Source organism: Podarcis erhardii (assembly GCF_964252035.2).
Source record: "Podarcis erhardii genome assembly, chromosome: 16".
Lineage (NCBI taxonomy): Eukaryota > Metazoa > Chordata > Lepidosauria > Squamata > Lacertidae > Podarcis > Podarcis erhardii.
This window is the reverse complement of record NC_138514.1, coordinates 19451313-19473040: the sequence shown is the minus strand read 5'-3', so window position 1 is coordinate 19473040 and position 21728 is coordinate 19451313. Positions and strand designations below refer to the sequence as shown.

At 46.9% G+C, this 21728-nt stretch overlaps 1 protein-coding gene across 4 annotated transcripts in view; it reads right to left on the bottom strand.

Annotated features, from left to right (window-relative positions):
* Positions 1 to 4074, bottom strand: part of GRIK4 (glutamate ionotropic receptor kainate type subunit 4) — a 470359-nt gene extending 466285 nt beyond the window's left edge. For 3 of the 4 annotated variants that reach the window (XM_081843083.1, XM_081843085.1, XM_081843086.1), the window contains exon 1: positions 3920 to 4074. The gene's annotated coding sequence lies outside the window, so the exon portion shown is untranslated. Of the gene's footprint in view, positions 1 to 2796; positions 2879 to 3919 lie in introns of those variants that run through there. The other variant, XM_081843084.1, reaches the window with a different exon arrangement.
* Positions 4075 to 21728: the final 17654 nt, after the last annotated feature.

The following is a 21728-nucleotide window of genomic DNA, read 5'->3' as shown; positions in this document are numbered from 1 at the left end:
AATCGCTAATGGAGCCTCTGCATTCAGGAGCTGTCTACCTGTGAGCTAGTTCCAGATGTTGTGCATACAAAGCAGAGGATGGAATGCTCCTCCCCTTCCTGGCCTGAATGTGGAGTTCTTCCCAGGGGCATGTGATTGGCCATGGGCAGGGACAGGTTGATGGGCAAGGCATACCAGAGGTGGGTAGTCAATCCGGGCAGAGGACCAGCCTGTTGTCCCCTCCTTGTCACTCAGGCAAAGATTGACCATGCAAGTGCGCAGTCAATGTGGTAAGGGATGCTCAAAAATTCCAGGTAGGAGACTGAAGCCCCTGAGCAAAGAAACTAGTGCTGAAATCAGACAGGGGCAGATTTAGGGGAATAGGACCAATTCAGCTGCACTGGGTGTGGGGTCTCAGGAGCGCTGCCTGGGGTGGCACAACTATGATTTAGAATGGAACATGAGAGGTGGATTGGGGCCACAGAAATTTGAGAACCCTAAGATCCAACGCTGGATCAACCCCCAAAGCGGGATAGATGTCTTCTCAGAACCCACTGGGCACTTCAAACCCCTTCTGAAACAAAAACAATTAAAAGGTCTTTTCTCTCTCTTGCATCCTGCCCCTCCAGGTGATCCTCACTAGGCAACTGGGCCAGTTACTCTTCCCCAGCCTAGCCTACCTCACAGGGTTGTTGTGAGGCTAAAATGGGAAGGGAGTAGAGAACCATACCTTGAGCTTTTTGGAGAAAAAACAATATATAGATAATGGTAAAGGGACCCCTGACCATTAGGTCCAGTCGTGACCGACTCTGGGGTTGTGGCGCTCATCTCGCTTTATTGGCTGAGGGAGCCGGCGTACTGCTTCTGGGTCATGTGGCCAGCATGACTAAGCCTCTTCTGGCGAACCAGAGCAGCACACGGAAAGCTTTGTTTACCTTCCCGCCAGAGTGGTTACTATTTATCTACTTGCACTTTGAGGTGCTTTCGAACTGCTAGGTTGGCAGGAGCAGGGACCAAGCAATGGGAGCTCACCCCATTGTGGGGATTCGAACCACTGACCTTCTGATCGGCAAGTCCTAGGCTGAGGGTTTAACCCACAGAGCCACCCGCGTCCCTAATATATAGATAGGTAACATTATTTGGGATTATCCCAGTGAAACTGGACCCCAGTTTTGGGCATTAGTTCTTCCAACATCAGCTCAGCCCTGGAAAGCTACCAGGGATGTTTCTGTTCTGACTGTACCAACAGGCTCTGATAACATATCACATATACACAGAACAGGGCATTCATTGATTAAAAAAAACTATTTACACCCAGTTGACTCCCAGCTTAATTCTATTTCCTAGTCTATGCAAACTCATGTTCCCAGGTGATTTGCAAGTGTCTAGCATCACTAGTCATTTCTATGCACAAGTCAGGCAGGGCGGGGGAGAGATGCTCCAAAATTATTAGTTTGGGGAGCACTTACTCCTTTGAGCAGCAGCTAGTAACAACAGGAGAGTTTTGTGATTCAGATTTTGTTCTCCTTCCTCCCCAACCATGTTTGGCATCTGATGTGCTTGACTGTGTTAGGCTGCAAGCCAATAAGAAGAACTCATGCATCCAGCATGCTGCCCTTACTAAGCCTCCCAGCAATGCAATAACTTGGGTTTCATACTCATGCCTAATTCTTTCTGAATGAAAAGGACACGTTGCACCATCTGAGAGTACTAAAACAACTGCCCATGCACTCTTCTGAGTTTTGATTGCACCTTGCCACCACAACCGTCCCATCCAGACTGAATGTTGCCTTTCTGCCCATCCTAGTTACATATTGCAAGACAACTTTGTGAAAAGAAATGCATACTTTGAAGCAATAGCCTCACTATTTGAGCTACCCAGGGAGCCACTATTCTCTTCCCTCGAGTTTTGACCCTGGCAAACAAGGCCCCGGTTTCTTTCCAGTCAAGACAGAAGACCCAAGCGTAGCATCTTGAGGAACTAACAGATGCAGTGACAACGGCGGCATTTGCAAACGGTAAACAGAAAAATGCAACATGATTCAAATGATGAATGGGCTACGCATCTGCGCAGACAACACTATGGTTCGGTGAGGAAAGATGCCCCCGTCTCCCATTCAGCCAGCCTCTCCTCCGAAGCCTGAATGAGGACAAGGTGACATTTCTCTCCCCCCCCCCCCACTAGAAGGCCTGCTCTTGAAAGCATCTTTGCAGGAGCAGGAAACGGCTCCCAGGGACCTGGGAGATCTCATCAACTCCCCCACCTCCGCCCCCAAGAACAAAATGCTTGGAAGTCATTTAAGGCATGTTTTGAGAAATTGAACATAACTTATCTAAGCAATCCATCCATCCCTCCTCCCTTAAGCTGCCCATCCATCTCCCAGGCTGTCATCTCCTTCTCCACCCACCTGCCACCACTGTGCTCCATCCTGTTCCTTCAAGGTATCCATCACTCGTTCCCCCCCCCCCAAAACACCTCCCCACTGCCCCCCTTCCACCCTCTTGCACCAGCCATCGCTCCCAAACACCTACCCCTCCCAAGCATTGATACCCACTGCAAAGCATCCATCGTCTCAACACCCCTTCCTTCCTTCCTTCCTTCCTTCCTTCCTTCCTTCCTTCTTCTCTCCCTCCCCACATTTTACTTTCCACGCCAGGCAACTACTTTCCCCTTTCAGCACTTTCTCCCCCTCTAGGAAGTAACAACAATCCACGGTGCCTATTCCATTTCCCCTTACAAACAGGTGTATTATCTCACTTTCTCTCTCACGCACACAAAGAACGATCTTAGTCATTTTATACACTCCAGAGACCCACCCTTGGCGTTCCTCAGCTGCCTCTTCGCCTCCCCAGCCTTTCAAAACAGAGGATCACAGCAACCTCCACGCATACGGTCTCTGGAGTTCTCTCCCCCCCGCCTCCGCCTCCGCCAGCCACCACGCTACACAACCATTTTGTGGATACACACACAAGTGTGATGTTGAGTTCCTCGCTCCCTGCCGATGAGGAGATTTAATCACCAGCAGCACGGAAGCTCTTCTGGGGACCTGTGCCCCCAGAAGCATGGTGGCAGAGTTTGATGGGAATCAGAAAAGGGGTGCCACAATGCGGGGGGAGAGAGAGGAATGGGGGAAAATCATCTTCGCTCCCCAAAAAGGAGACTGGGACCCAATATAGCGAAGTGGGCATTCTGGCCAAGGAGGAAGGGCAAGGACCAATGAAAAGGGGGAGAGGGGAGGAATTGGAGTCGCCCACTGAAACCGACCAGAGGCGTAGAAGGAGAGCACGGCCCCTTATTCCTGGGGGGCACGGGAGCCCAAGACGGTGAAGGGCACCCCGAGATGGGTCGAGAGGAACTAAGTTTAGGAAACTGAGGACCAACTGGCATCCTTATCTGGGCGCATGGGGCGGGGAGAAGGGGAGCGGTGGTAGAGTCCTGGATTGCAGAGGGCGCCCCGAAAAAGATGGAGCTACCCCCCCCCCAAAAGCCCGGGTCCCTAGGAGTCCTGGAAGATGACAGCTCGTCGGCGCCTTCCAGGCTTCCCCCAAGAAAGGACGTCACGGTTTAGACCTCTCAGACGGAAAAGGGGTCCTGTGGCATCCTTCCTTAAAGGGGGAGGGGGGAAGCATCCCGGATTGGGGAGGGGGGAGTCTCTCTCTTGAATAGATAGGACCCAGGAGTCCGAGGGTAAGAGGGCTCGGGGAGCGAAAGGAGCCAAGCCACCCCCACCCCAACCACCCTCTTGTTACCCCTGGAGGTGCAAGATGGAAGCGCAGGAGGCTCTGCCCGGTTGGCTTCGCTTGCGGCGGGTCCAGAGAGAAGCGATTGCCGCGGCTCTCTCTCTGGCCAGGGGGGAAGCCGAGCTCGGCGGGCGCCGGGCTGCAGCTGAACCGGAGGCGGGGCGCTTCTAGCAGCAGCAGCAGTGCAGGCTTCTCCTACCTGAGTGGCTCTCCCGGGCTGGGATCTGCAGGCTGGCCGGCTCAGGTTTTGCTTCCCCCGACACACGCACTCGCTGCAGCCGGGGAGATGAGGCGGCTTGTTGCAGCTGCTGGGGCTCGCAGAAGCGACGCGCTGCGATCCGGCGGCGGCGGCGAAACCGCGTCCAAGGAGCACCGGGAGAGAACGAGCCCAAGGGCGCCCCCGGGTGGCGAGCGGAGGAAGCGCAAGGTGCCAGAAAAATCCCGGGTGCGGGGTGTTCGAACGTGGCGGGGAGAGAGAGGGGTTAGGGTGCAAGTGTTTGTGTGTGTGTGTGGTTTGAAATTGGTGCCAGATTTCTAAAATAAAATTAGGCACCCAAAGCAAAACAGCACGTTCGAATTATGACATCGTGTGTTCGGTTGCCAGACGAAATGCGTAATGATGTCAAACTGAGATCAGTAAAAGGGGGGCGAATAATAACAGGATGGAAGCAGGGCAAACCAGTGGAGGTTTGCCTGGTAGGGCATATGGGGCACCGCCCCACCCCAGTCTGCTGTTAGCCGGCAGCCTTTTCACTTCCAGCCAGTCCTGAGGGTGGCCCGGGTTGCCAGTTCCTCCTCCTCCTCACTCCCTGGTTATGTGCATGTCACCGGCTTAAAACTCAGAGAGGTTGTGTGTTTTTCTCAACTTGGATGGAGGGTGGCATAGGCAGGGGGGAAGCCCATCGAAATGCAGTAGTTTATCTTTTAAAAAACCGCTAGGGCAGAGACAGGATACATACGGATTGTGGCAACCATCATATGCACACACCGGATCCCAAACCAGCGGTGGGAGCGCACTGGGTGCAGAGGAAAGCAGAGTTTGCACACAGCTGCGGTGTTGCGCCTTGTAGAGCTCAGCAAGGAGGCTAGTGGCTGCAAAGCAAGAACTAGTTGCCTCTGCCTGCCATTGGCTCTATCTCTTGCCTGTCACTAGATCTGGTTCCACCTACTGTTGGGCGCTCTGCCTTCCGCCCCAGAGGCCTCAGTGGACACCAGCCACCACTGCTGCAAACATCTTTAGAAAGAAGGATCAGCACGGAAAGATTAACCACAGTAACTTCTGGAGCACAGGGCCCAGTAATATTATTGGGGTGTAATGCAGAGAGATAAAAGGATCTTTTTGCAGAGAGATACCAATTGGGGTGAGATATATGGGGAACAAGAGGGTGTTCGCAGTGAGAGATAGGGGGCAAACCCTGAATATTGGGGTGATGGGCTGGGGTGGATAAAGAGATTTGCGGAATCCAAATAATGTGTGTGTGTTTTATTAGGCATGTCATGGGACTATTACCGCGGTGAAACAAGTCAGCTGCTAATAAGGTTGCTAGCAGAAGATGGGAAATATATTTGGGGGGAGGCGTAGGCACCCAATGCAGGATGAAGCCCACACCTTTGATCGGTGTCCCTGGCTTCCGGGATTTGTCCTGCAGCCTCACACAGAGAAAACGAGGGAGATAAAAGGAAAGAGGAGCATCGTCCTGCTAACCTTCTGGGTGTTGTGATAAGCAGAGGAGCCGGAGCGGCGAGGAAATGTGGCAATCGTGATGGGAGGAAAGGGGGCAGTGTGGAAGCAGTAGTGGACAGAAAAGGAGCAAAGCGGGGGTGTTGAGATTCGAGAGTGTTGGTGTCTCTGCCTTGAAAAGCTACACGATAAAAGAGAGGGATTAATCCGAAGGCCTCTTCCCAGAAATGTTATAGGGATGCAGCACAGGGAGGGACGTGGGGAACGACATAGTAAGAGCACCTAACACAATATAACGCAGGTGCCTGCGTTCCTATAGGGCTGCCACGCTTTTTAAAGGACTTCTGTGTCTTTACCGGGGAACATGGAACGCGGAGCAAAAATGCAGCCAGTGTAGCTTTCATTCAGTGGTGGAGAAAATGTCCTGCCGAATTTCTGCCTGTTGTGCTGCTCTTAAAAGTGCCATGGTTGGGGGTGGGGAGTAAGGTTCTGCCAAGGAAAGCGAAGGGAGAGGGAAGGAATTGAAATTTGAAGAGGTCAGTTGTGAAACGGGGGAAACGAGCTATTTCTTCTGTCATTCATTGTGAAGGAGAGGAGATTCCACCTATTGACCCCACCCCCACCCCCACTGTGGACATAGCAGCACCTTGGGAGGGCAACCAGCAAGAGAGGCATCCGAACCCCCAGCTGCATCCAGCGTTCGGTCACCCCTCCAGGAAATATGGGGAAGATGAGCAGCCTGCGGGTGCCCCCTGCTGGTCAGAAAGAAAGTTCTTCTAAGGATGCTGAAGGATGGAATGGGATGCAGGCAGGGCCGGCCCAAGACAATTTGGTACCCGAGGAGAATCGCAAAAGGGCACCTCTTCTCACCAGCAGGGAAGAATGGATGAAGATATACAAGGATGGGGAAAAAGATCTACTTGGGGATCTGCTGCTCCTGTGGATCCTGCCGCCTGAGGTGGTCACCTCATGAGTAGGCCAGCCCCAGATGAAGATGGGGAAACAGCTTGGGGGGGAGGAGGGACATGTGGCCCCACAGATGTTGCTGGACTCCAACTTTTATCTGCTACATCCAGCATTGCCAAAAGTCAGGGGTGATGGGAGTTGATGTGCAGCAATATCTGGAGGGCCGCAGGTTGCTTAGCCCTGGCTTAGAAAGACCAGGTATTCTTTTTTTATATATATAAAATTTATATGCGACTTGATTGTAAAAAAAACCCAAAAAAACAAAGCAAAGCCTCAAAGCCATGTACAGAAAGACTAAAACAACAACATTGTTAATAAAAGCAGCTAAAAACTATTTCAAATGTATGTTCAAAAAAATGATTAAAATCAACAATAAGCTAAAAGCAGATCAAAACACATATCTGGGTAGGCTTGAACAAACAAAAACAATTCTTGGCAGGGGTACAGTGAAGAGGGGTACTAGGTAAAGAATTCTAAAGTGTTGCACACTAAAAGACTGATTTCTTAGAGATGCAAAATAGGTACAGTGGTACCTCAGGTTAAGTACTTAATTCGTTCCGGAGGTCCGTACTTAACCTGAAACTGTTCTTAACTTGAAGCACCACTTTAGCTAATGGGGCCTCCTGCTGCTGCTGCGCCACCAAAGCACGATTTCTGTGCTCATCCTGAAGCAAAGTTCTTAACCTGAAGCACTATTTCTGGGTTAGCGGAGTCTGTATGTAACCTGAGGTACCACTGTATTGTGTGGCACCTGCACAGTGCCCGTTCTGCAGACCAAAGTGGTTGAGTGGTACTAGGGTTTTGCACACTGATTTCCACTCTTTACAAAGTCTCACAGGAGGACAGTGTTCCTGCTCATCCCTAGTTGTCTAGGAGAGGGAATTTCTCTGTCACCCTAATGACATACCAACATCACTCCATCTACCCAATTAGGAAATGTGTGCACATAGGCCATTACTTCTACTGCAAATCTGTACACTTTCTAGCTGATGATGTACAGCAGTTAGTTTTGTCAGGCTCTGTATAAAGCCAATTAAAGACTGCAATTCTGGCCAGTTTGTGTGCCATGGATATCTCTGCATCTAAACACCCCAAAGAGTATAATTTAGCATGCTTACCACCCCCGTCCCCCTGTGACCTGCTAAAGCCTTGGAGACCTATATTCATTTAGAAAATGACTTCTATAAAAAAGAGCAGATGGTTAAGATAGCACAACTTGTTTTAAGCTCATTGGAAATGCAGGTGTTGTGCATGCAAAAACTATGCGCACGTGTAAAGAGATCACCTGTGTGCATGCATGAAGAAAATGTGTTTACTGCAACAGGGATTTTGTTTAGAGGCAATGTATGTGGAGTCATGTAGGGGGTTAAATGTGTAATACTAATATCCTCTAATGGTGGGGAACGGGGTTCTTTTAGATAATGAGAGAGGATTGTAAAATTACACTTCTGATTGGCTGACTAGGTAGAAATTCTTGGTCATACATTGAGTGGGGAAGGTGGTCTGCAGAGGGGGAGACTCCTATTCCACTCAAATCTGATTGGCTGAAGTGTAGTCTGCCTGAAACATGAATAGGCCTATTCTACAATTTGGAGGGGAAGACAAGGACGAAGAAGAGGAAGACAGAGGCTGGCAGAAGATGAGCAAGAGGCTATTTGAGGCTAGGGGGAACCTGGTTGTATAGTTTGCTCCAAAACACCTGAACCACAGGCTTAAGCCAAGGATTAGCAGTGAGGCCAAATAAAGGTATTGAGCAGCAAGGAGAATTCAGCAAACAGCTTATGGAGCTAACCAGAGCAAAAACTGTCTGTAACCCTGGCTCAAAGGAAACCAGTTGAAAACTGCAGTACCTGGTGGTGAGATTTGTCCAGGGAAGAGGGACTAAAGGTTAATTGGCATATGAGTTAAATAGGGTTAGGAACTTGACTTTAGCCTTTTGTAAACCTTTGTCACTGTCACTTAAAGATGCAATAACCTTATTACAGCAAACATAAGTAAACCTTAGTCAGCAAGCCAAGTTTTTTTTTACCTTTCTTATATTTATAATACTGAAATAATATCTTGCTTTTTTAATGGGGAAAGTGTGTCTATCTGGTTTTGTGCCACATCTAAAGTACCACAGCTGCTGGGTTGTAGTTAAAGATGTTGGTGAGCAACTTCAGTACAGACATTTTGTGCCAGCGGCCAGAAAGGGCATCAGCTGTGGCAAGTCAAAGTTGGTTCTCCACATATAAAATATAAAGACAACTGTGAACTTGCCACAGCATGCAAGATCTCCACAGAGGGATGTGAGACACCCAGGATTGATACCCTAGAGTAGGCATAGGCAAACTCAGCCCTCCAGATGTTTTGGAACTACAACTGCCATCATCCCTAGCTAACAGGACCAGTGGTCAGGGATGATGGGAGTTGTAGTCCCAAAACATCTGGAGAGCTGAGTTTGCCTATGCCTGCCCTAGAGAGTGTTGATCAGCTTTCCCCAAGTTGGTGCCCAACTCTGCTGTTTTGGACTACAACTCCCATCACATCTGGTCATTAGCTGTACTGGCCTGAGCTGTTAGGAGTCCAGCATTCTGGCAACAGCTGGAGGGTCACAGGTTAGGCACCTGTGTACTATAGCCAGGGAGCTTTTCCTGCCCCAAATACACGGCAGTGAAAGGGGAAATAAAAGTGATGCTTGTGGGATTCATGATGGGCCCCCTTCCTCTTGCCACTTTCAGTACCAGCCATGCTCAGTACTCTGACCCCAAGAAATTTAGCTTCCAGGAAGATGCTTCTCCTGACATGGATGTAAGTGGCACAAAAGGCTTCGTGTGACCATAGATCTTGCTGCTATTAAGAGCACAGGTTTTAGTCACCAGGAAATGAGACACCCACTCCCAATGCTGCCACCAATTTTATACCATGCCAGGAAAATCCAATGTACGAAGGGTGGTATCCAAAGCATCCACAGTCTTAAAAGGACCAGCAGGTCACAATAATGCAGCCTTCACCAGCTTGGTTCACTCCAGATGTGGCTGGGCTCCCATCAGCTATAGATAGATAGATGATAGATATAGATAGATAGATAGAGAGATATGAGAAGGAGAATATATTCACCAACTTGGAGGCGGCGGAGAGGGGGAGAGTGTGTGCTCACACAAGTGTAGTCTACAAAATTCAACATGACATAGTAATAACACATTCCAGCTCAGTCAATAAAAGTGCAGCAGTTAAAGCAGGCCAAAATAATAGAAAATCAAAGGAGAAGACAATAAAAACTTATATTTTTAATTGTACTCATATACACAGATTGCAGCCTCAGTCTGATACCCACCTACCTGGGAGTAAGCTCCACTGAATATATAGAATTATGCTGTTATTCATTAAAATAATAATAGGTTACATAACGTGCGTAAAACCAATTTATGGAATCAGCAAGCCCTGTCGTTCGATTAAAGCTTCATATACAAATCTGCAAGCTGCCCAGCTGTACCCAGCACATTTTGAAAACAGCCATTTGTAATCTAATAAAGAACCTCAATATTTCAAATCAGCATATGTTTGGTTATCAAAGAGTCCGTGGAATAATTGCTGGTATATATATTGCATTCTTGCTCCTCACATTGTAACCCCTTCCTCTTTGCTCACAAACCTGAAATAAACAAGCAAGGAAAAAAGGGGGCCACTGATCTGAATTCTGTTCCAGGGACTTCTTCCGTGTTTCTTAAAGCCACGGCTGGGGGATGTTGTATGGGGCCCCTCATCTAGATCTCAAAAATGCAGCTGTCCCATACAGGGATCGAACCTGCAACCTTGGCAATATCAGCACCATGCTCTAACCAAGTGAGCTATCCAGGCTGAGCTTGCTCACATTGATTTACAATTAGGTGGGCGGGTTCTAGTGCATCTTTCCCCTGACCTGAAGATGCAGAGATAGGCAGAGCTTCATCTGTTGAATTGATGCTAGCCAGGTTGTTGCTATTAAAGGCAATGGAGCTTTACAAGAAAAGGGGCAACTCATTAGAATTGACTAGCTAATTCATTGACTGTAGCTATTACTTGCCAGATCCCAGCAACCCATGATTTACTTGTCAGAAGATGTGGTGATGATGTGGGCCTTTCCAACGGAGGCATTCCCCTCCCTTTGGTTAAGTCCAGCTTTCTGTACGCCTCTGAAAGAGATAGTGCTTTGGAGCACTGCCACAGGCTATTGTAGTCTCTCTCAATTTTAACAGCGAGAAAAGTAAAGCTTTTAAACCTTCAATTAACCGGACTCCTGCATTAACAGAAATGAGCTGTGTTACTACGTGAGCTCCCTCCTGCCAGGAAGACGTGGCAGCAGCCTCCAGAGACACAAGAGGAAAAAGGGAGGTGAGAGAAGGACTCTTGCCTCTGCTGCAGAAACACAAATGTTTCTCAGAAGATCCACGGGAAACAGGAGCAGCTTCAGAGCATCTGCCCTTTCCCCAGTTGTCCTTGTAGCAACAGCTCCAGTGAATGGCTTCTTTCAAAACACTCTTCTCATATTTGCACCCAACAATGTACAGTATCGCATGCAGCTATTAGCTTCCAGGCACACTAATCATCTCCTTACAGTTAAGGTGTTTTGGTCTGTATCTATAGATACGTGAAATTATCATCCTGTGCCCAGGCAATCTCAGGGGCGCCGACTTATAAAAAATATTGGGGGGGCGGCGGCCCATACCGACTTATAAAAAATATTGGGGGGGCCCAAGACCTCCAAACCGCTGCTGCTGGGGGAACGAAAGGGGCGAGCCCCGGGCTGCCCCGACCTTAAGTGAACCTGTGAGGGCCCGCCCTTTGCGGCAGCCGATTGGCTGCCGCCGTGGGCGGTGAATATTAATGAGCTAGGGGGAATCCCCGCTTCTCGCGGGGCTGACGCCAGCCCCGCGAGATTGTTGATGGGTCGAGAGCCCGCAACCCCACCCCCTCTCTAGATTGGGAGTGGCTTTGTTTTAACTCATTACTGAATGTATTTTAAAAGGTAACTATCGTCAAACAAGGAAAATAAAAAATACCAACATAATTTTGTGATTTTACAAAGCATAATATAACTAATAATTTTCTTAAATTATTGGGGGGGCAGAGCCCCCCCAAACGAATTTTTGAGGGGGCTCGGGCCCCCTCAGGCCCCATGGAGTCGACGCCTATGGGCAATCTGGATGTGCTGTGATCCTCAGATGAAGGGCAATAAAATAAATTCTGCATTTCTTCAATACTGGTGGTGGTGGTGGTGGTGATGATGATGATGATTTATTTATACCCCGCCACTCTGGGTGGCTTCCAACTGAATATTAAAAATAATACATTATCAGATATTAAAAACTTCCCTAAACAGGGCCGCCTTCATTTGTCTTTTAAAAGTAAAATAATTGTTTATTGCCTTGACATCTGCTGGGAGGGCGTTCCACAGGGCAGGCGCCACTACCGAGAAGGCCCTCTGCCTGGTTCCCTGTAACCTCACTTCTCGCAGCGAGGGAACCGCCAGAAGGCCCTCAATGCTGGACCTCAGTGTCCTGGCTGGATGATGGGGGTGGCGATGGGACAGTATCCTCCACGGTACCCTCAGGCAGCAGGCAAGCAAGGAGATGAGGGTCCTAGGAAGGTGTCTCATCATGTTAAGTCAGACCACTGCTCCATTAAGCTTAGTACTGTCTCCCCTGGCTGGCAGCAGCTCTCCAGGATTTTGAACCAGGTACGAACCTAGCTCTGCTTGGAAATACTGGGGCTTGCATGTGGAACCTTAAGCATGCAACACAGATGGTCTACCAACATGCTATGGTCCTTCATCTGCAAGCCACCTTAGCATCTGCCATCCAAGGTGGCTGCCTAACTATGGCTAATGGCAGGGCTGGCTCTGCTTACCTGGCTTGGAGTAAGTCCCTCTTGGAATTGCTATGAACAGGGGGGACAAATTTTTTAAATTATTTTATTTTAATTTGGAAAACAAACAAATGCACTGTAGAACTCACAGCATGCTACTGAGATAAAAAAAGGAGAAAACATTCAAATGGCCTCTCCTTTCCATCTACCGTTATGTATATTGGGCTACTCCCCCTGCCTCACATTTGATATATCTCATGAGACCTATAGAGGCCTGAATTTCTGGAATAAAGCCTTTGGGAATAATCAAGGTGGGAATCTAAGTACTGTGTCTGAGAGTGGGAACCCAGATAGCATGCAAGTTTTCCCACTCCCTCCCATGTCTCAAAAGGAAATAGAAAGGCACCTATTTTGGTAATCTGCACACCTATTTAAAAACACAGTGCCGGCAAATTACCCTCTCTTACTTCAGTGAGGCTTCGGTAGAGAAGGCAAATGGAGAAACATGGGCCAGGATAATGCATCCATGTGAATTGATACCTAACTGTATACAAGCTGCAGCAATGGCCTTTTGGAATCTTTCTTCCCTGCCTGCCCACCAATGTTCATGGCGATTTCTTGCTAACATATCCAAATGGCATGCTTTTATAGGCAGGAACAGATTTGATGGAACAATTGTGGTGCAGTGAGTACATAATAGGCATTTGTAAACCATTCTCTCTCATTCCCCCGCCCACCTCCTACTGCCTAATTATGTGTATTTCTTGGAGTGGTGCTAGCAAGTTTGGATGAATTAGAAGGACCAAACACACACACACACACACACACACACACACACACACACACACACACACCCCTTTTTAGGGAAATGCCTTCGTGGTTTCCACTGCAGGGCAGGGAGCAAAAAGGAAAGATCATTCAGGTTTTGCAGCAAGAAAAGCCAATGTGGTGGACTCCAGATTTCGTTAGACCAAGACTCTCTGTCCTTGGAGATTTTTAAGCAGAGGTTGGATGGCCATCTGTCATGGATGCTTTAGCTGAGATTCTTGCATTGCAGGGGGTTTGGACTAGATGTCCCTTGGGGTCCCTTCCAACTCTAAGATTCTGTGATTCTGTGACTCCTATCAGCTTTGCTTACCCTAGCCAATGTCAGGGATGATGGAAATTGTAGCTCTGTGGGTTAAACCACAGAGCCTAGGGCTTGCCGATCAGAAGGGTGGCGGTTCGAATCCCCGTGACGGGGTGAGCTCCCGTTGCTTGGTCCCTGCTCCTGCCAACCTAGCAGTTCGAAAGCACGTCAAAGTGCAAGTAGATAAATAGGTACCGCTCCGGCGGGAAGGTAAATGGCATTTGCGTGCGCTGCTCTGGTTTGCCAGAAGCGGCTTAGTCATGCTGGCCACATGACCCAGAAGCTGCACGCCGGCTCCCTCAGCCAATAAAGCAAGATGAGCACTGCAACCCCAGAGTCATCCGTGACTGGACCTAATGGCCCTTTATCTTTACCTTAATGCCTGATGAGCACCGTGTTGACTGTCCCTCTTTTACAGAAGACAGTGTCGTAAACCATGGCAAAAATAGGCAAGTCTGGGATGGTACAAAGCACTGTGAGCTTGTACACTTTTCTTTTTCATGGTTATCAAAGGAGAGGTGTTGGGGGGGGGGCGGGCTTTTAATCTCCCAAACCAGCACTAGAACTCAGCTCTGTTTGGGGCCCTCGCTAGCTAATCTGAATGTTAACATAACTCATTATTTCTAGTGTTGTGATATTTAACAGATTAATCAATTGGACTTTTTTTTAAAAGTTACTTTAAAAAGCACACCTAAAGAAATCAGACAGATTTTTATTTAAAAAATTGTTCCCTCTATTTCTAAAGTTCAGAGGTGAGTGTCATTGCATATTTAGCCATGGTATCAGCATGCTCTGAAAAACCCTGAGGGTTGCAGAAATATAGCCAATCAAATAAAATAACAAGAAAACAAATCCGAAAGGGTGTTGGGAAGTTGAGTGGCAACTCAGCTTGCTTGGAAGGGTCTGTGTTCAGGTTAAGACAGATAAAGTGGGACACCTCCAGCTTTCTGAACAGCCTCTTTCCCCTACTCTAACATTGCTCCCTATTTCATTGTACAAAGATATTAAAAGCTCATTTCACAATGAAAACAGCAGAATGCAGTGTCCCATCCTTACATGCTAGCTTTCTGCCTGCAGGGCTATCGCGGAGAAGAGAGCAAAGAGTTGTTGTTTGCTACTCCAGAAAGCAAGACTAGGTCTAACAGTCTTAAGTTATAGAAGGGTAAATTTCAGAAACGTAGCAATATAAATAATTGGGACAATGAAATTAACTAAGTAGAGGGATGTCAGATTCTCCCTTGCTGGAGGCCTCCTCCCTCCTCATCCTCTTTCCTCAAGTCTCTTCCAGCACCAGCATGGACAAGAGCATGGGTAGGCAAACTAAGGCCCGGGGGCCGGATCCGGCCCAATCGCCTTCTCATTCTGGCCCTCTGGGTTATTTGTGGAGGCTGCCTGGTGTTTTTACATAAGTAGAATGTGTGCTTTTATTTAAAATGCATCTCTGGGTTATTTATGGGGCATAGGAATTTGTTCATCTCCCCCCCCCAAAAAAAAAATAGTCTGGCCCCACATAAGGTCTGAGGGATAGTGGACCGGCCCCCTGCTGAAAAACTTTGCTGACCCCTGGGCAAGAGGCTGGCGTTGTGGCTCAAGCTGCCCATGAGAACTGACCATCTATCTCTGGCCCCTCTTCCGTCAACTTGAGTTGAGGGGAAGAGTGGGACCAGGGTGGTGAGGGAGGCGGGAAGCCAAATGAAAGGAAACCCCCGCCCCACAAAGTGGGAGAGGATTTGGTGTCATGAGAGTGTGTGTGCCCAATCCCCACCCACCCCGACCTGTCCCGTATTTTGCCCAACCAAAGGTGACAACCCTATTTTCCTATCAGTGCAAGAGGCTCCTTTCCTATGTTTGGGGAGTGCTTTTAGATTTGTGCGACTGTGGGACTCTCATGCCTACAACCTGAAATTGTACAGTCTAGGAACAATTTACCACCTCTGCACGGGGGGGGGGGGGAGGGAGAGAACAAGGTGATTAAACTTTAACATCTCCCACCTACAGCCAAGAAATTGATATGGAGCTATTAAGGGACTACCTAAAATCACAGAGGAAATCAGCAGTCTAGGCTCCAGGCTTTTAACACAGTTTGAAGATCCATAAGAGTCCAGGCAAAGTTTCTCTCTCTCTCTCTCTCTCTCTCTCTCTCTCTCTCTCTCTCTCTCTCTCTCTCTCACACACACACACACACACACAACATACTTTGTTCAGATGGCTAGCTGCAATGTATCTCCCCCCCCCCAGCTGACATGTGTACAAATCTTTCTGATTTTGGTGCTGGCGGCTTTGTAATTACTCTCATCAAAAGATGTTTACTTCTGTCTGCCTCGTTTATGTAATGAGAAGAAATAAAAACTGTCATTTTTAAAAGCCTCTTTGAAATGCACACAAGAAATTGGAAGTGCGTGTGTGTGTGAAAAAATGTACAGAGAAACAAAGCAAAAACAGTTTACAAAAAGGCATTTTACAGCTCTGTGGAAGCACAAAATTTGGGTGGGATGCAGAGTTCGGCATCAGCTTTCAATGCATTAAGTGCAAAAAAGGGGTTTGAAGGGGGGGGTGAAACCTGAAGTAACATATCAGAAGCTGGAGAATTTAACAGGCACAAAGAAAAACTTGCATTGGGGGGGGGGCGGGTATTGTACTGCCCTAAACCAAAATCTGATTTAAAGTGAAACCTCCCCAAACAAATCCATGCATGTGATGTCTTTTAAGTCTGCTTTCTCGTATCAGGTTTTTTTTTTTTTTTGAGGGGGGGGGGAGAATGTGAGACCCCCCCTTCAAAAAACATTTTCATTTGACTGGAACAAAAAAAAATCACCCAAAAGTGGCAAAAATCAAGAGATTTCTCTTCTGATATTTTAAGTCCAGAGCTCTTATTCATTTTTAGAATGAAAATTCTATTCAGGTCCTTCCATCTGCTTCCCTAGACAAGCTTCAGTTGGGATTTTTTTGTTTGTTTGTTTGTTTGTTTACCTTAAGATGCTACCTTAGTTGGGACAAAAAAGCAACCTAAGATGGCAGAACCAATAAATTTATTGGGATAGTGGATGTCCTGGGTGCTTTTTGTTTGTAGAAAGAAAGTTGTAAACAGTAGCTGGCTGCAACTGGGGTACATTGTGCAGCTGATGATGCTCTAGAATAGATGGACTATGCCAGGGGTCAGCAACCTAATGCCCATGGACCACAAGTGGCCTCCGGGGTCGTTTGACCGGCCCACAAGCCACTCCCGAACCAAGCCGCACGCTCGGGAGTCCCCAAGCGCTGCACTAAACCAGTGCAGCACCGAGACTCGTTTCCGTGGCACCAGAAATCGAGTCTGCGCATGTGCAGACGCCTGAATATGCACCTGCACAGATGCAGACACCAGAAATCGTGCACGTGCAATCCGGCCCACAGAGGGATCTCTGCTGGAGTGAACCAGCCCAGACAAGGTAAACCTTGCCGACCCCTAGACAATGCTATCAGTTTAAAAGGTAAAGGTAAAGGGACCCCTGACCATTAGGTCCAGTCGTGACCGACTCTGGGGTTGCGGTGCTCATCTCGCTTTATTGGCCAAGGGAGCCGGCGTACAGCTTCCGGGTCATGTGGCCAGCATGACTAAGCCACTTCTGGCGAACCAGAGCAGTGCACGGAAATGCCGTTTACCTTCCCGCCAGAGCGGTAGCTATTTATCTACTTGCACTTTGATGTGCTTTCGAACTGCTAGGTTGGCAGGAGCAGGGACCGAGCAACAAGAGCTCACCCTGTCGCGGGGATTCGAACCGCTGACCTTCTGATCAGCAAGTCCTAGGCTCTGTAGTTTAACCCCCAGTGCCACCCGCATCTACTTCTGTGTAAATTGTGCCATGAAAAGTTCACTTGCAATAGGATTTTGTACAAGATGGTTTATGAGTATTTCCCTTGTGCTGGAGACAAGCATTATTTGGTGCCTATAACTCTTTTGTCCATTTCTCATGTTCAGCAGGAGCTAAATTATGCAGTAGGCATGAATTAGTATAATTTATACTGCTTGCACAATGCAGCCTTGGGTTAGTTAGCCTGATACAGTTTTCACACACAAACCAATTTGTTGAAGTGCAGAGGAGGACCTTAACCTTTCCATAGAATTGTAGAGTTGGAAGGGACCCTAAGGATCATCTAGTCCAACCCCCTGCAATGCAGGAATCTTTCACCCAACCTGGGGCTCAAACCCACAATCCTGAGATTATGGGTCTCATGCTCAACCAGCTGAGCTATTCAGCTGTTCTTGAAAACTGGAGCATTTTCATGTGCAACATACAATTTAGGATTACTGCAATTTTATTTAGATAGTGGCATCAGTGTGCTTAGCACTTTTCAAAGTACAAGAGCACATGTCCCTGCCCAGAGGAGCCTCCAATCTAGAATTTGGCACAGGGGGACAAGAGATGAAGGGGCAAACAGGGAAAGAATGTGCAGCTGTTTGGGCTGCATGTGCTTCATTTGAGTTATCGGCAGGGATGAATGAATCTGACAGTTCTGGTTCTCCCAGTTTCTCATTTTTCCAAACTTAAATTAAGTTGTTCACATTTCTGAAGCACTGTGCAATTAATAATAATAATAAATCCTCATGAAAATTCATCAACTTTTTTAGTGCTAATTACTCAAAATGTAAAGACATTTTTGTATGTGTGTAGTTTTGACAAATAGACGCTTTTGGCAAGCAAAAAATATGTTAATGAAAGGAAAGATGCTGCCCATCTTTTCTTAGCACTGACCCGAGAAACACCCTCAGATATGAATTATATGATAGCCATCCCAGCAGCTGACAGATATGTAGATTTGCACCCTGCTCCAGGGAGACCTGCTTAACTTCCTTGTTGATATTTGCTTAAAACATTGATGAGGTGGAGAGGAGAAATACTTTATACTGAATAAACTGCAGGCATCTGGAAACAAACAAATTACCAAAAAAAATGAGAAACCACTGGAGAGGTTTTAGGAGTGTTTTATATATCTGAAAGCATGGCTGATGATTTGCAGCTGTAAAAATCCCAGCTGCTTGGGCCTGGAGGGGAGGAGAGCTAAACAGAAGCTCTTGGGCTGGAAGAGAGGGAGACAGACTGTTTATTGCTTCGTTTTAATGATGCAGTACAAGAGGCCAACGACAAAGCCCGGCTCCATTAGGTACAGGTCAGGAGTAGGACCAGGAGCAGGCGTGGTATTTCACAGGTCTCCAAAAAGGGACTCTCTGGGCATTTCAAGATCATTTGGAAATGGAAGAGGTGAGAACTTCAAAACTGGCCTTGTGCCCATTTGCTGGCTTATTTTAACACTTGATTTCTCCATGGCCCAGAAATGCTACAATGGTAATTGTGTAGTAGTTCAGGTGTGGGGGCAGTGGGTTTAGGGATGTGTATAGATGCTAGGAGAGGATATATTAGATATTACCCTTCCTTTCCCACGTTTGTAAGTTCAGCAGAGTGCAGCTTAAAAGGCAAGCTAGTTTTAGCCCTTTAGTGTAAGTAATCCAAAGCATTAAGGCAGAGTGGCTTCTCCTGCCATTTCCCCCTTTTCCTCCACTCAATCTTGTAAAAGGTAAAAATAACATTTACTCACTTAGAATACTTGTTGAAAAGTAACAGATGCAGCAACTTTGTTCAGGCAGGCTTAAAACGGCAATCCAGTTACAAAGGCATACTCAAGTCTGGCTTAAAATGTAGCCTGAGTTTGGAGCTCAGACATGCAGGTGTTCTCACATTGACATTTGACCTCATTCCAGCAAAGAGGAAGTGCTCAGCCAGGTTTTGAGATTATATGTCTGGATACAGGACACAGTGGGAATGGCTCTCAAGAGTTCTCTCAAGCAAATTTAACAAGAAAACTCTTTGAGCTTCAGCTCCTATCATGTGCTTATCTAGCAAACATGCATTGTTGGTTTGACTGCATTTAAAATATCTCACAGTGGGTGGGTCAAAGGCCCATTACTATTTCTGCAGCAGGGTCCTTGTCTCCAGTATCTTAAGAGCTGCCCAGTCAGCACTAAAGAGAAGCTTTTGAGCCACTGGGAAGTCTTCTCACCTTTTGTGTGGATTGGAGCCAGTCAGAGTGAAAGGAAGTTAGTCAGCCACTGAGGATTGGCACTTAGGATCACTCTGCAGAAAGCGTACAAAAAGAACACTGAGATGGAGTTGTTCTGTGTGCTCCAAAACCAAGCATTTAGGAACACTGAAAACACAAGGACCTTCAGTTTCAAGAGAATGGTGTGCAAGTTTTGTTACGTACAATGGAACTTCACGGACAGCGCAACCGTGCTGTTGGAGGTTGCCGGTTCCAGAGCAAAAATGGGTCTGGACCAGTGAGTCTGAAGAACCAGAGAAGCTTGCCAACAGGAAAACTCTTGGTAGGTCCACCACCCTCAGGAGTTTGGGGCGGTGGTGATCCAGGAGACTGCATTCCCTGTGGCAGTTCCTGCAATGTGGAATTCCCTTTTCACAGGTGTGCCTGACACCTTGATTATATTGGATCGTCTCCTGGTCCTACTCAAAATAGGCCCACTGAAATCAGGCACGCCTAACCTAGGTCCACCAGTTTCAACGGCTCAACTTTGAGCAGATGTTAGATACAACCCATACTTTTCATTGTATTCTGAAGACACACCTCTGTACCCTGGCCATCTGTAATGGAAACACATGTTTTCAAGATCTACCATATCCCTGAAAAGGCAATTTGTTTACACTGCTTCTAATATTGAATTTTAAGTCTCTGTAAATCACTCTGGGACCTTACGGTGAAGGGCAGGGTAAGAAACCAAATAAATTAATAAATTAATAATAACTGAGTAACTCAATAAGTATTTACTAGTCTCCTGTTTTCCATCCACTGCTGAAGCCTCAAGTCTGCCAACATAAAAATGAAGAGTTGTGGATGCCTCCCCTCCCTCTATTCTTTATTCATTTGGACAGTTTGTATAACTATTTATTAGCATTTTAAAAATTTAGGACACTCAAAGCTGGATCTGTTTCTTCAATGAGGCATCAGCTTACCTAAACAAATAAACAAATAATTATAAAATGAAAACGTAATAAAAAGAGAAAAAAGAAAAATCAACTCAGAGCAGCTTGCTCTATCCCCTATCAAGCACCAGCCTGCATTTACTACTGAGTAACTATCATTAATATTTAAGGAAATATTGTCATTCTGGGAAACTGCAGACAGGCCCTCAACATTTTAAAAAATGCTGTCAATTTCTTTATAAAGTTGGAAGCATGTGGTTTCACTGGCAGCAAGACTGGCCCAGAAAACTCACTAGCCGCCACGAATGACAGCTATCTTGAAATTATCTGCTTCTAAGGCAATGTAACAAGTTACTGGACCTTCCCAGTGTCCCCTTATACTAAGGACAAAATCCAATAAAGCAATTCATTTTTCAGAACCTCAAGCATAAGAAGATACAGATATCTGTATCCTGCATAACACAAAATAATGCTGGGAACATAGGAAAACAGAGAAATATAGCTCCTCACCTGTGCTCTTTAACTGCATTGCAAATTACCAGTTTTGAAACTGATATAGCTGGGTCGGAGAATGTTACAAAGAATAGCTTTTGCATAGCTTTGAGAATACAAGTTGCCCTTTAAAAGGTACTGAGCATAAACTGTTTAGAATCCCAAGTATTATTCCAGCTGTCCAAATGCAATTTACCCCTGCGGGTCTCACTTCTCAGTTCACTGCCTTTTGAGTCTGTCATCTTTCACTTCTTCTATCTCCCAGCTTTACCCACCCAGCTTCCTAACACGTGCATGATTTTCAGAACCAAGCTATCTTCCCCATTCCCTCCTACCCCTCTGCTCTTTAGTCCTTGTCCAAACTTCTCAAGTGTTTGCTTCTTCTTATGGAAGCTGCACCACCCAAAGTGTATCTGCAGTGCACAGACTCTTCGCTAGCCAATGCCCCATGGTCTGAGCACCAGCCAAGTTGAGTCTTAATGGAGAAAAAATACAAATCTATTTGGAGTATTCGACACTAGATAATCCATGGACTCCCCACCACATGACCTCTTTCCTGAGCATCCAGGGAGGGGCCCTGAATGAAGGGCCATAGGAAGCAAGGTCACCCTGTGACAAGATAACCTCCAAATTAACGAGTTAAGCTTTTCTTCAAAGCAATCCTGTCTTAGTTTAGGAAGCTCGGCTTCAGGAAGACCCAGATGGCAGCATCTGCATCAGTTTATCTTAAGTAAAATGTCATTACAAGTGTGTAGTCAAGAGAAAAATGCAATGCACAATTTCCCAAGACAACAGAATCCAGAAAAACGCATTGCTAGAAAAGCATAACTGAGCTCCAATTAGCAATTACAATGCAAGTAAATAGCAGAGTTTTGTATGGATGTTGTGTGGCGGCTGGGAAATGCAGGAAGGTTTCAATTCCTTCAATGGTCCCAAAGATTTG